The 12,542-nt window shown below is 41.8% G+C and overlaps 1 protein-coding gene across 11 annotated transcripts in view; it reads left to right on the top strand.

The window, feature by feature from the left end:
• Positions 1-12,542, top strand: part of MAP2 (microtubule associated protein 2) — a 222,836-nt gene that overhangs the window by 49,144 nt on the left and 161,150 nt on the right. The gene's annotated exons all lie outside the window — the stretch shown is intronic.

Below are 12,542 nucleotides of genomic sequence, written 5' to 3'. Positions count from 1 at the left end.
CCCCATAAATTCTTTAAAAAGAACTTAAATTCTGAAGCTCAAATATATGGCCCTTAGATTTGCTTTGTTAGTTCCTTTTGGTAAGAGTAAGTAACAATGCTGATCTCAGAGGTCTCTGAGCCAAACGCATAATACATGGATGAGTAATACAAGCTCGGAGCCAACAAATTATAGAAAAATTCAGAGATTGTGGTAATTAAACACAGGGTATTTGATTTCTTTTAGTCCATGAGGTGGAAAAGAGCATAACTTTGCACTAAATAAAACAATATTTTAGTTCTCAGTGTTTTATCACCCCCTTAAAAACAGCAGCCAAAAATATTTTTTTTTGGTTGTTAATGAAATCTTTAAGAAAGACTTGGAATATTACAACTTCTCTCAGCTCCAGCAGGTGCAGTCATTGAACATTCCAACTTCTTTTTCAAATTGTACATCAGAAGAAAAATTAATTGCTGAAATTAATTTTTGTAAGCCCCAAAAATGTTTGTAAGATTAAAATGATGAACCTGCTTTAATACTGCTGCTGCTTCCTTTGCTTTACCTGACTATGTCATATAAATTTAATTAAGGTCTGACAGATGAAGATGCACTTGATATTTTTCACAATTTTTCTCACCATTCCTTACTTAATAATATACACCTTGAAATAGCTGATAGGGTTTAAGTGAACATGAACATGGACTAAAAGTAAATAATAAAACTTAAACCCAGTATATGATCACCAGATCAAAGGGAAAGTGTGATAATGTTCTGCCAAAGATGAGAATCTTCCTTAGAAAAAGGGAAAAACAGAACTTTAGAATACAGTATAATAATTACTAGACTCCGCTACTTCTATAGCTAGTTGACTCTATTAACTGCAACCTTTTATTCCATTTGGAGGTAAATTACTAGATTCTAGTTTTTACAGGGACAGTAATTCTGTGGTATACTTTTTGTTCTTATACATTTAATTGTGAATAATATTGAATTGCTGGCTGAGTCTATGAATTGGATACCTGGTAAAATTTTCACATATTCCTACAAGCTAGTAATTGCTTTATTTGTTGTTGGAATCACACATTATTGGCTTTGACAAGTGACTTGCAATTGAGGTGATCTCAAGCTTTTTTTTCTTTTCTTTATTACACACTATGTTATAGTCCATGGGCAGGCATTGACCAAACATGGACTTGCTTTATATGTCAGTCAAAACAAATTATTTGAAGTTAACAAGATTTGCTGTCAGTATTTACTCATAATCTTTCACCTATAAATGGCAGGGGAGGAGGGGCAGGGAGCAACATTAACTCAAATGAGTAAACCAAAATAAAAATAACCAGGAATGCTACTTGTACACATGGCAGGGTCCAGGTTTTCCAATGCGATCATTATATCAGTCTTGTTCTCACATATTTGTGTTCTCTCTCTTTCCTTCCAACCACCATCATTCTCTCTTCATCCCCTGTGTTCTGCTTCATCTTGAAGTCCTGGCTTCCTCCTGAGGCTTTCTCTCCACCGTGAGAGATACGTTGACAGTAGCTTCAGGCTTGTGTGATGGTGGCACAGAGTTATCCCAGAAGGAAAGAGACAGTATCCCATGCAGCATTCACGTTTTGAGGAAGAACCCTTTGGCCTTTGTCACAAATTGGGTTTTTATGAGGCTGACTCTGAGATGGAGTTTAATTTACAAGATACTTGTTGGGTTCAATGTCTGTGCAAGAGAGAAGGAAACTGGATTGAGTAGGAGAAACTGAGCTTTCCTGTCAGCCCAGTGATAGCACCATCCACAGTTGGTACAGTGTACCTACAATGGTGCCTGTTTATATACACCGTTATAAATACAGTATGATAATTAGTAGACTCCACTACTTTTTTTTCTTATATACAAGAAAAACCTCATTTTGAAATTTGAGGCCAAAAATGTCATAGTTCACTGATCAATGTCTCTTATGGCAAAGCCAGAGTTTGTAGCCATTTTTTGAAGTATTTCCAGGAATTGGCATGCACCAGAGAGCATGCACCATTTAGTTCTAACCATCTTTTTATCGCGGGAGGATGAAGAGAATGCACGGAGCCTGGAAAGCTGTGTGACAGTTGGGAGAGATTTTTGTCAAGGCTGGAGCCCTTCTGGAAGGTTGATGGATGAGGCAACATTTTCTGCCCGTTCCCTTAACCTCACCCAGGTCATCATCCCATCTGGAAACTCGGTGCTGGACCGCATGGCGTTTCTGACAGGTAGATGACCTTAAGACATTCCTTTAATCTCCTGGAGCTCGATTCTTTTTTTCAAATATCAGAGTAAGGGCCCTACTCCCTCTTACCTTCCTAAGTATGATGTCAAGACAAATTCGTTTGCATTTGGAAAAAAAAATGAGTGTAACACTTGTGGGTGTTGACTGTGAAAAAATAAACTACCTGCCCGCCAAAACCGGTTTGGCTCAGTGGTAGAGCGTAGGTCTGCGGACTGAAAGGTCCCAGGTTCGATTCCGGTCAAGGGCATGTACATTGGTTGTGGGCACATCCCCGGTAGGGGGTGTGCAAGAGGCGGCTGGTCGATGTTTCTCTCTCACTGATGTTTCTAGCTCTCTATCTCTCTCCCTTCCTCTCTGTAAAATATATTAAAAACAAATAAATATACTACCTGCCCCCGAGGGTAACAGTGAGCACAGGCTGCCCTCTACAGCGGTGGGTGTTTGCTGATGTGTGGTTAATGGGTTCCATTTGCCACCAGGAAGTCAAGGTCATTTCCACAGAACCTTATCTTTCCCAGGGAATTTGCTTGGGAGCAAATGACTGCAAGACTGGAAAGACTTCTTTTGTGTTTCCAGGCTGCCTTAGAGCACGGTGGCCCTGTGAGTGTGGGATGGCCAGGAAAGAAATGCTCCTGGGTTACTGAAAGGGCCCCTGTCAGCCATCAGTGAAAAACCATTCTCGTGGAAGAACTGAAATCTTCCAGCTCAGTTCCTGAAGGCAGAGGGAAGCACAATAGCCCGGGACACACACACAACAGGAGTTGGTAATTGGCTTCCTCATTACCCACAGGGAGAGGCCTCTGACTGTCTCTGCCTGCTAACAAGTGTATATAGTTACTGTGCTGGGGCACCAGGTCGCCAGTCGCCTGGTGCTGAGACGTGGCAAGGTGACCTGCTGTGCGGGCTCCTTCCGGCTCCTTCGTGTGAGTCACAGGGGCCAGGGCCTGCCTTGCCTGGCTGCTGTCAGAGCTCAGTCTCCTCCAGCCCCTCAGCTGAAGACATGATGTGATTGGGTATCATTTTGTACCTGGCCCATGCAAGGAGGTTTAATTCATTCTGGATGGATTCTAGAATCCACCTTCTGTAACTTCTTTTAATTATCCTTCAGTCAAAAGTTGGGAAATGAAGCATATGTTATGATTTGGAAACATTTCATTGGCATGATGATAAGAAAAAATGAGATCATTTGTTTTCCTTTGCCTTTTGATTATTTTCTTCCTTATGTGACATTTGACACTCTGGCGAGCTAACAATGGAGGATAGCCCTTTACTAAAGATTACCTTTCACTGGGAAGCAGGTGTCATGTCTGAGAGTCAACTCAATCTAGGTCAACGGAGGCGTCTTAGTTTACAAGATTAAGCGAGTCCGTATGTGGAAGAACGTAAGTCCTAGGCATGTAAGATTTTAGTTCTGGTGTTGGCAGAAGTATTACTGCTAAAACCCTACCCCGCTCCCCAAAGTGTGCTCTCTGTGCCCTTTCAGACTTCCCGTGGATGTGTTACCTTTACACCTTTTCACTTGAGGAGCAGCTGAAGATCAGGGATCTGCTGGTTGAAATGTTCCCATCAAGTGAGGGTCTGGTTTTCTTGCTTTGATAAATGCAATTTCAGCGTCTCCTTCTTTCTTGCTGCTGACATGGGGGATAGAAAGAGCTCCCGACCATCATTCACTCACCCCTTTCCCTGCGTTCTTTCCTCCCAGCAGTCCTGGCTCTCCCGTGCACCTGTGTTTTATTAGAGGCATGCAAGTCCCCCAAGGGCAGGGACCTTGTCAACGAACCGATCACCATTCTATCTCTGTCCCTAGACACGCAGGTATTCAAATGTCATCAGTAAAAAGGGTAAACAGCTAACTCCATTTGTTGGGAAAACAGCCTTAGAGTAAAATCCTGACGAAGCAGTGTCTGAGACCACAGTCAGGCCATAAACATTCCAGCTAGCTGTCCAGCAGTCATTCAAGTATATGAGGCATTAAATCGACAGGATTAGAACTTTAACCACCATTTGAATATTTCCCTTACAGATTTAAATAAATGGCTGGAAATGTGTAAGTATACGACTACCTATGTGTGAATTATAGGGAAAAGATGTACCGTTCATTTAAGCTCTTTTCATTTTGCTGTAATGCTTTTTGGTCCGTTGCTGCTTCGGGGGAAATTGAAGCTTTAACCCGTGGCGAGTATGGTTGAGGGAGGGTGGCCTCTGAGAAAGCACTTATTATTTCACATGTGGTCGCTGCAGATCTGTTTCCTACATTAATGCTTTTAGACTTACAGGAAACCTTAACTTTTGCTGCAGTTACATTTGTTCCAGACATAGAATTTCTCATGGTTATGTACAAATTCTGACTTTTTTTTTTTTTTTGCTCCTTGTATGTAACATGAAATACCATACTAATATTAAAATGAATGAAAATAAGTACTTTTAAAGACAGCCATTTTATACCTCTTTTTGGAATTTGTCATTTTTAATTAAATTATGCTGGAAATAGCTGTAACAACATAGGCAGCAGCGAAAGGCACCAGATTCAGAGAAGTGGGTGCAGCAATGCACGGAATGCACCAGCTTGGCTTGTTAATGGAGTTTTCAGGAAATTAGAGCTTTGGGGAACAGATTTGCTTTATTGTTTAAGGATTGCCTGTAGCTGTTTCCCCTTTTAAATGCAGGTTTCACGCAGATGATAAAAAACAAAAAAAAAAACGTTTGGTAAGGCTAGGAGAACGTGTACTTTCCGAATTTGGGAAGAATCTAGGCTGTGGCATTGATCTTTGTGAGTGTGCGGCATTCATCTTAAGAGACATCTCGATGCGGGGCCCAACCCGCATATCGCCTGTTCCATGGGTGCCGCACATGCATCCCACTTGTAAATCCAACTACTACTGAGATGGTGCTCTGCAAAAGACTTTAAACAAATAATGCATTCACTTTACAAAATGCAGTATTCAGACACAGTGTAGGCCTCAAATAACTCATACTACCTACTGCCCAGTTTCATCATAAGTCTTGCGTAAATTAACTTCTTAAACTACGTGTACGCCCAACGCTGATAAAATAAAAATTACAAAGAAGGAAGAACACACAAAAGGACTTAGGATGAGGCTATGAATGGCCTTTTTGTCATTGACATTAGGTAGTTTCAGCGAAAAAAGTTTCCTAAAAAATAAATACTGCTGTCTTTCAAAATTTTTGTACCATTATAAAAATCTTAAAGAAGGAACCACAGGAGAATGGGCTCTTTTCACTTGAAAAATTTTTTATTCTCTCTCAGTTTTTTCTAAAGCATGCTTACCCATATGGCATTACCTGAATTTGAATATACCAGAACTCCTTAAGGAATTATGCAGTGAAGAAAACCCATCAGTGCCCTAACGTAAAAACAAAATATTAGAAGAAAATACAGTTGACACTTGACAGCACAGAGATTAGGGTTGCTGACCTTTTGTGCAGTCAAAATTCTGTCTGTAACTTCTGACTCCCCAAAAACTTAACCAATAGCCGGTGTTAACTGGGAGGGAGCGTTACCCATATCATAGTCAGTAAACATATATTTTGTTAATGTCTTTATATACTGTATTCGTCCAATAAAGTAACCTAGAAAAGTGTTATTAAGAAAATCATAAGGAAGCTACATGTGTAGTATTATATGTATTTATTGAAAAAAAGTCCGCATGTAAGTGGACTCACACAGTTCCAACTTGTGTTGTTCAAACCAGGCACTCGGGTTCCCTCCCACATCCCACGGATGTGCAGGCGTGTGAATTGTGTCTGAATTGTTCCCGCCTGGGTGCGTGAGGGTGGGAGTGGCCCTGTGGGGGCAGGGGGTGCTGTCCAGGGCTGGCTCCTGCCTTGCACCCTGAGCTGCCAAGACAGGCTCCACCCACCGGTGACTCTGAATGGAATAAGTGGGCTGGAAAGTCATTCTCTTACTTGTGTTTCTTCTTTCTCAAATGAATATATAGCTCACATTTGTTCCAATGATTAATATTAGAAGTGCTTTGGGTTTTTATTCAGAAGTTTGGTGATGTTTTTGTGACTAGAAATAAGGCCTCGGATCTTAACTCTTATTTATATCTCTAGTCAGGGGTACACATTTCTCACCCAAAGTCACAGCTTCCAAGAACCTATTGAGGACCTTCGGTGAGGGCTTATTGGACTATAGTTTTCATGAAACAATTCCATGACTGAGTCATTTGAAAATTATTCACTTTATTATTTTTTTAAAAATTTCTTTAATAATTAAGGTATCACATAATTGTCCTCATCCCCCCATCCCCATCCCAAACCCCTCCCCTCGTATGCCCTCATCTCCCTGTTGTCCATGGCCACTGGCTAGGCTTATATGCATGCATACATGATCTCTCCCCCTTCCGCCCACCCTCCCCTTTCTTCCCTCTGAGGTTTGACAGTGATTGATGCTTCCCTGTCTTCAGGTCTGTTTTTGATGCATGAGATCATGTGATACAAGAAATACCCTTATAAGAACCGAAAATGAGACGAACCATAATGATTACGCTGAGAAGCAAATGAATCAGTCTGTAGTGAGTTTTTTTCTGGGCCAACAGTTCTTTTGAGTCCCAATTTCAGTGTCAAACCATACTAGCAGACAGCAGCTGTGCCATCGCTGAAGGATGCCCAGGTCCAAACCAGAGATGGTCGGACCTGCATCACCACCATTTGTCCACCATGCAGAACTGAAAAATATCATTGCTGACATGTACACATAGGAACTGTTTGACATTGAAAATTATTCACTTTAAATGCGTTCTTATTATTTCTAGTTCCTGCATCACCTGCTCATTTTTCTCCAGTGTTGTTACAGTAGATGGGTGAATTAGATATAATTTCCCAGCATGCAACTGGTCCTCTTTAGCCTTCACCTTTACTTCCAGTCATTGTTCCAGAACCTACAGTGAGCATGTAAAGTACTGAACATCCTATTAAGAGGCGAACCTCTTGCCTAGCCTCCTGCGCTGTTGTGTTACGTGAATAATACAAAGTCTAGAGGTGCCCATGACTCAGCCTCTCTTTCCGGGGGTGACTCACTCGACATTTACGCATCCCTGACTTTGTGCGGTACGCCGCATTATGACACAAACATGGATTTGCTGGGTCACTGGCCCAGAGTAGCCCACCGCCCGGGAGGCAGGATGTGGCATTCATTAAGAACAATGTGGATTTACAATCAGCCAGGACTCCATGAACGTGATCGCTATCTCATGGCAAAATGTGATTAAATACTCCATAATGTGGGCTGGCTAGACAACCTAAGGCTGTGATCTGGAACATACACATACACGTCTGGTTCTGTCTTGATATAGTTTAGCCTAAATATCTCAGCACAATTCTCATTCCTTGCTGTTTTGTTTTAATTTTAAGTAAGATTTCACTCTTTTGCATATCACATATGCCCCATGAATAGGTGAAGTGTCTGATGAATACCTTCCCTTGCTTATTCTGTAGGAAACTGAAATATAGCATGAATAAAAACTTCCTTTATCATTCTCTACTTTTGCTCGGCCACCTGATCTTCCTTCAGCCTTCCCCAGAATGACCCCATTTCCTGGGAGGCTGGCTCAAATCCTCTGAATTCTCTTGGTTCCTTTTCTTCATCCTGTTCCTTTCATAACCAACTGACCCCTGAGCCCCGTAGGTTATACACACTGCTGCGGACTGAGTTGTGTTGAAGCCCTAACCTCAAGTGTGATTGTGCCTAGAGATAAGGCTTTTAAGAGGTATTCTTATTATGTCAAATAAGTTCACAAAAGTGGGGCCCTGATTTGGCAGTGACTATGTGAGGACACAAGGAGAAGGCGGATGTCTACACGCTGGGACCCCAGGAGGAGAGGCCTCTTAGTAGAACCAGGCCAAGCTGGTGCCCTGATCTCAGACTTCCAGCCTCCAGAGCTGTGACAAATATATCGCTATTGCGTAAGGCACCCAGTCTGTGGCACTCAGCTATGGCCGCCGGGATGGACTGAGACACTGGCCTAGTGTAGTCGTTGGAACATTCTTTCTTCTTTGCATTGACAGTCTCTATTGAGTTGACTGGCCATTGCCATTCACATGGACTTCTGAAGGAGGGCTAGTCTCCTTTAATTCTTCTCATCTCCGATCCAATCTATACTGCCCTGCCACATTAGATGTCCTAATTATGCAGTTGTTAACATAAAACCTTCAGTGCTTCACGTTAGCACACAAGATTAAACATATTCAACTATACAGCCTCCTCAGCTTTTCATTCAAGGTCATTACTCTCTATGAAGACCCAGCCTTGCCTTTCAGCCAGTTATTGCTCTTGTGTGTTTCTCTAGCAGGTGGTACTGCAGGGCTTGTTCCAAACATCCCCTGGGCTTTGGTTCTTTCGCTGCTTTGTTTCTGCTGAGTGCATTGTCTGTGTTGGTCTCCTTCCCATTCCATCCCCAGTGATCGAAGTCTTTTGCCTCTTTCAGGGCCCAACTCACACGCACCTTCTGTGAATCCGTATCTCTACAACAGGATTTCATTTTCTCCCCATTCTCTCATCTCTGGGAGCTCTTTGCCACAGCAGGTGTGTTCTGCTCTGTATCATGGCCTTTTGTCTTTTCATAACTACCTCCATCCCACTAGAGTCTAAGTACGCTCTTAGATGACAAAAAACTTTGGATCTCTGACACAGTAAACAAGTGTGTCAGAAAGAAAACATCTATGTATTTTAAAAATATAGAGACTATATAGAAATGAGAGCACACATGTATTTAAAAGACTAGAATTTATGTTTAATTTGCCTTGCAAATGGCAATATTCCCTGAATTTGTATCTGTTAAATGAAACGCAAGCAGTCACTTTTCTATTACTTATGTGCTAACAGTTTCTGTAAATTCAGACTCCAGTGTCACTTGAAGAAGGGAGAAGCACAGAACCCGTGAGAGATGGCTTTTCAATGGACAGTTGACCTTGAGAAACATCTAAAATATGTCTGATACCTTCCATGTTGATTCCTTACTAGAGGCCGATGCGTGAAATTCATGCAAGGGGCGCGACCAGCTCTCGCAGCCCCTGCTTCGTCTGGAAGGTCTTCTGGCTGTTCGGTCTAATTAGCATATTAGCTCTTCATTAAGTAAGCCTGGTTACAGGGTAAGCTGCAACCAGCCATACTTAAGCTTGCTGTAGGATTTATAATTTGATCTGACCATCACAATATGATTTGTAATGTGTAGGTATGAGATCATGTCTTACTGGAAAAAGAGAAAGATAAAAGCTTTAGCAGTTAACTCTCTAGATTGTTTTCTGACATTTCCTTTGTGTGTGTGGGAGTCTGTGTGTGTGTGTGTGTGTGTGTGTGTGTGTGTGTGTGTGAGTGTGTAGAAACAGACTTAGAGGATGGAGAAGTGGTGCTTTGAAAAGGCTGCTAAGTTAAGCTGCCTAGGAGCAGATGCTGACTCTGCTCCTAGGCAGCAGATAAGAATTTAATGAGAGTTATGCTTAGGGCATTGTTCAGCAAGACACCACACAGAAGCCTTAACCTGTGTGTTTGAAATGGCAGATGTTCACGCGGAGGGCTGAGCCTGAGGGCTACATAAATCTCCACTCTTTTGGACCTATTTGCTTAATAACTGGGTTGAGAGTGTGTGTGTGTGTGTGTGTGTGTGTGTGTGTGTGTGTGTGTGTGTGTAGGGGGAGTTAATTTACAAAGCAGCTGCTTTTGATGCTGCACATAGAAGTGCCCCCTTCAAATGAGAAAAGCAAGCAAACACAACCCCCAAGAGAATGTGAGTCCATCAGCTCAAAATGGAACACCTCTCCTTCCTCAGAACTTTGTTTCCATGAAATATTTTTGATGCAAGTGAGGTGGGGCAAGGATGGACTTGTCTTATTTCTGCCCAAAAGATTGATGTTCAACTGTTCATTGAAACTTGACAAAGCCCAGGAAGGTACAATAGTAAGCACCTTCATTCCCTTAACAAACGCCTGTGGGTGCTCTTCCGTGTGCTCTTCTTTCGCCAGGCCTGTGGATTCAAGGGCAAGGTTCATGTATCCAAAATAACATTCATCTTTGCAATGAAGTTGACATTTGAATGTTGCTATTTTGAAAAAAAAAAAAAGCCACACTAGAAGTTTTGGAGATGGGACAAGGTTGGGGGCCGTGGTGGGAACAAGTTGGAATGTCTCCCCAATCACAATATGAAACATGAAGCCTGAGTTTTTAAAAACTCCCCAAGCAATCATTTTGGTTTTGCTATGAAAGTACACATTGAAAGTGACTAAAAAAGATACAATCCAATCTCCTTAAAAGAAGATGAAAGATATCAGGACACTGATCTAGTATGCCATAGGGCTGTGAGTGAGAAATGGCCGTGGTCAGATGGTGAATGGAGGTTTGAAACCGCACACAAACACAGAAGCCGCTGTCTGTGGTCTGCCAGTGGCTCCAGTGACAGGGGAGCCAGCTTTTCTCAGGGAACGATGATTGATGATCCACGTGGTGCAGGCATACTGAGGGAGAGCAGTTTGCCATCCTAAAATGTGCTTTATGAGATATTGATTCTTTTAGGCTGGTTATTTTATTTTATTTTTAAAATATATTTTATTGATTTTTCACAGAGTGGAAGAGAGAGGAGATAGAGAGTTAGAAACATCGATGAGAGAGAGCCATCGATCAGTTGCCTCTTGCACATCCCCTACTGCGAATGTGCCCGCAACCTAGGTACATGCCCTTGACCGGAATCGAACCTGGGACCTTTCAGTTCGCAGGCCGACGCTCTATCCACTGAGCCAAACCGGTTTCGGCTAGGCTGGTTATTTTTAAGAAACAAAAGACTAGAGAACCTTTGGCCCTCCCTTTGACTTGCCTAAAGGAAGCACGCTATCACCTTAGGACAATAGAAACTAAATGTGGGACGCAAGAAGGAACCAACCGAAGTCCGTTAGTCTTCCCTCCGTGACCCATGGTCCTGGTGGTCCAGCAAGAATTGGTTTTTCACATGTTTGCTCTTTCTCCTCTGCCTGTGAACAGCCCACTTTCCCTTTTGAAGTCCCAGACTCTTACCTTCCTCTCCTGAGTCCAAAATGACATACAAGCCTCACCTGCCCAGTGAGTCCTCGGGCTCCCTGTTCCCTGTATGTACACAAATAGTCCATTTGGTCATTTTCTCGTGATCATCTGTCCCGTGGTAATTTGAGCATTAGTCCTGCCAGGAGAATTTAGGAGAGAAGGGAAATTATTTTTTCAACCTCCACATGCAGCGTGCCCACTACTTTTGTTTTGTGTTTCATCCCCTACAGTTCATGTGTACTGTTTTTTTCAAGTCTTTAAAAAAAATTTATTTTCCATCACTATTTATGCAGTGTTTGCTTTTATATCCTAAACCCCATCTAAAAAAACCCAAAAAACAAAAAACAAAAACAGCCGAAGCTGGTATGACTCTGTGGTAGAGCGTCGGTCTGCAGACTGAAAGGTCCCAGGTTCGATTCCGGGCAAGGGCATGTACCTTGGTTGTGGGCACATCCCCAGTAGGGGGTGTGCAAGAGGCAGCTGGTCGATGTTTCTCTCTCATCGATGTTTCTAACTCTCTATCTCTCTCCCTTCCTCTCTGTAAAAAATCAATAAAATAGATTTAAAAAAAAAACAATTTTGCAAACTTAATGGTATCGTTGAAAGGAATGATCAGTAATATAACATTGAAACTGTGAACTGCCTCAAGCTAGTCATTTGTATGGTGCCTGATGTTGCTGTGTTTTTTCATATATTGAAAACATTTCGCCATTCTCTGAATTTACTCTGGTGTCTTCGGGTACTGTGGCAGTCCGTTTGGGAACTGCTGGCTTTATAGCAAAAAATATTTATATAAAAAGTAAAATAAAGTCAGATGCTTGAAGTGGAAGCAGACATACTAAAGCCATTACTCTTGGAAGTCCCTCCAAGTGTCCCCAAATCCTTTTAAAAAAATCTCCACAATTTTATTCACATATCATTTATTCTCTTCTGACAAAGTTCACTTTTCTTCAGCCCCTGCCTTAAGATTAAAAATCAAGAATTTTATTTCTAATCATGTTTTGTTTACTAGTACTCTATGTTTTAAATGAAATATCTTTATGGAAGGTGTACAACATGATGATTTGATATACCTATACACAGTGAAATGATTCCTACAGTCACGAGAATAACCTATCATCTCATTGGAATATATGAATATTACTTTAGGCTATTCTTTTCATGAAGTAGTTATCACTATAGTTTAATTTAGCTCTTGGGCTTAACCTAGATGTCCAATAATGACCCATTTCTAACATGTCAAGTGGGACATATTCTAACTTCCAACCAGTTACCCC

The sequence above is a fragment of the Pipistrellus kuhlii genome, unplaced genomic scaffold (assembly GCF_014108245.1).
Source record: "Pipistrellus kuhlii isolate mPipKuh1 unplaced genomic scaffold, mPipKuh1.p scaffold_m20_p_7, whole genome shotgun sequence".
NCBI classification, from domain to species: Eukaryota; Metazoa; Chordata; class Mammalia; order Chiroptera; family Vespertilionidae; genus Pipistrellus; species Pipistrellus kuhlii.
The sequence above is the reverse complement of the archived record's forward strand: the minus strand, read 5'-3'. Positions and strand labels throughout refer to the sequence as shown.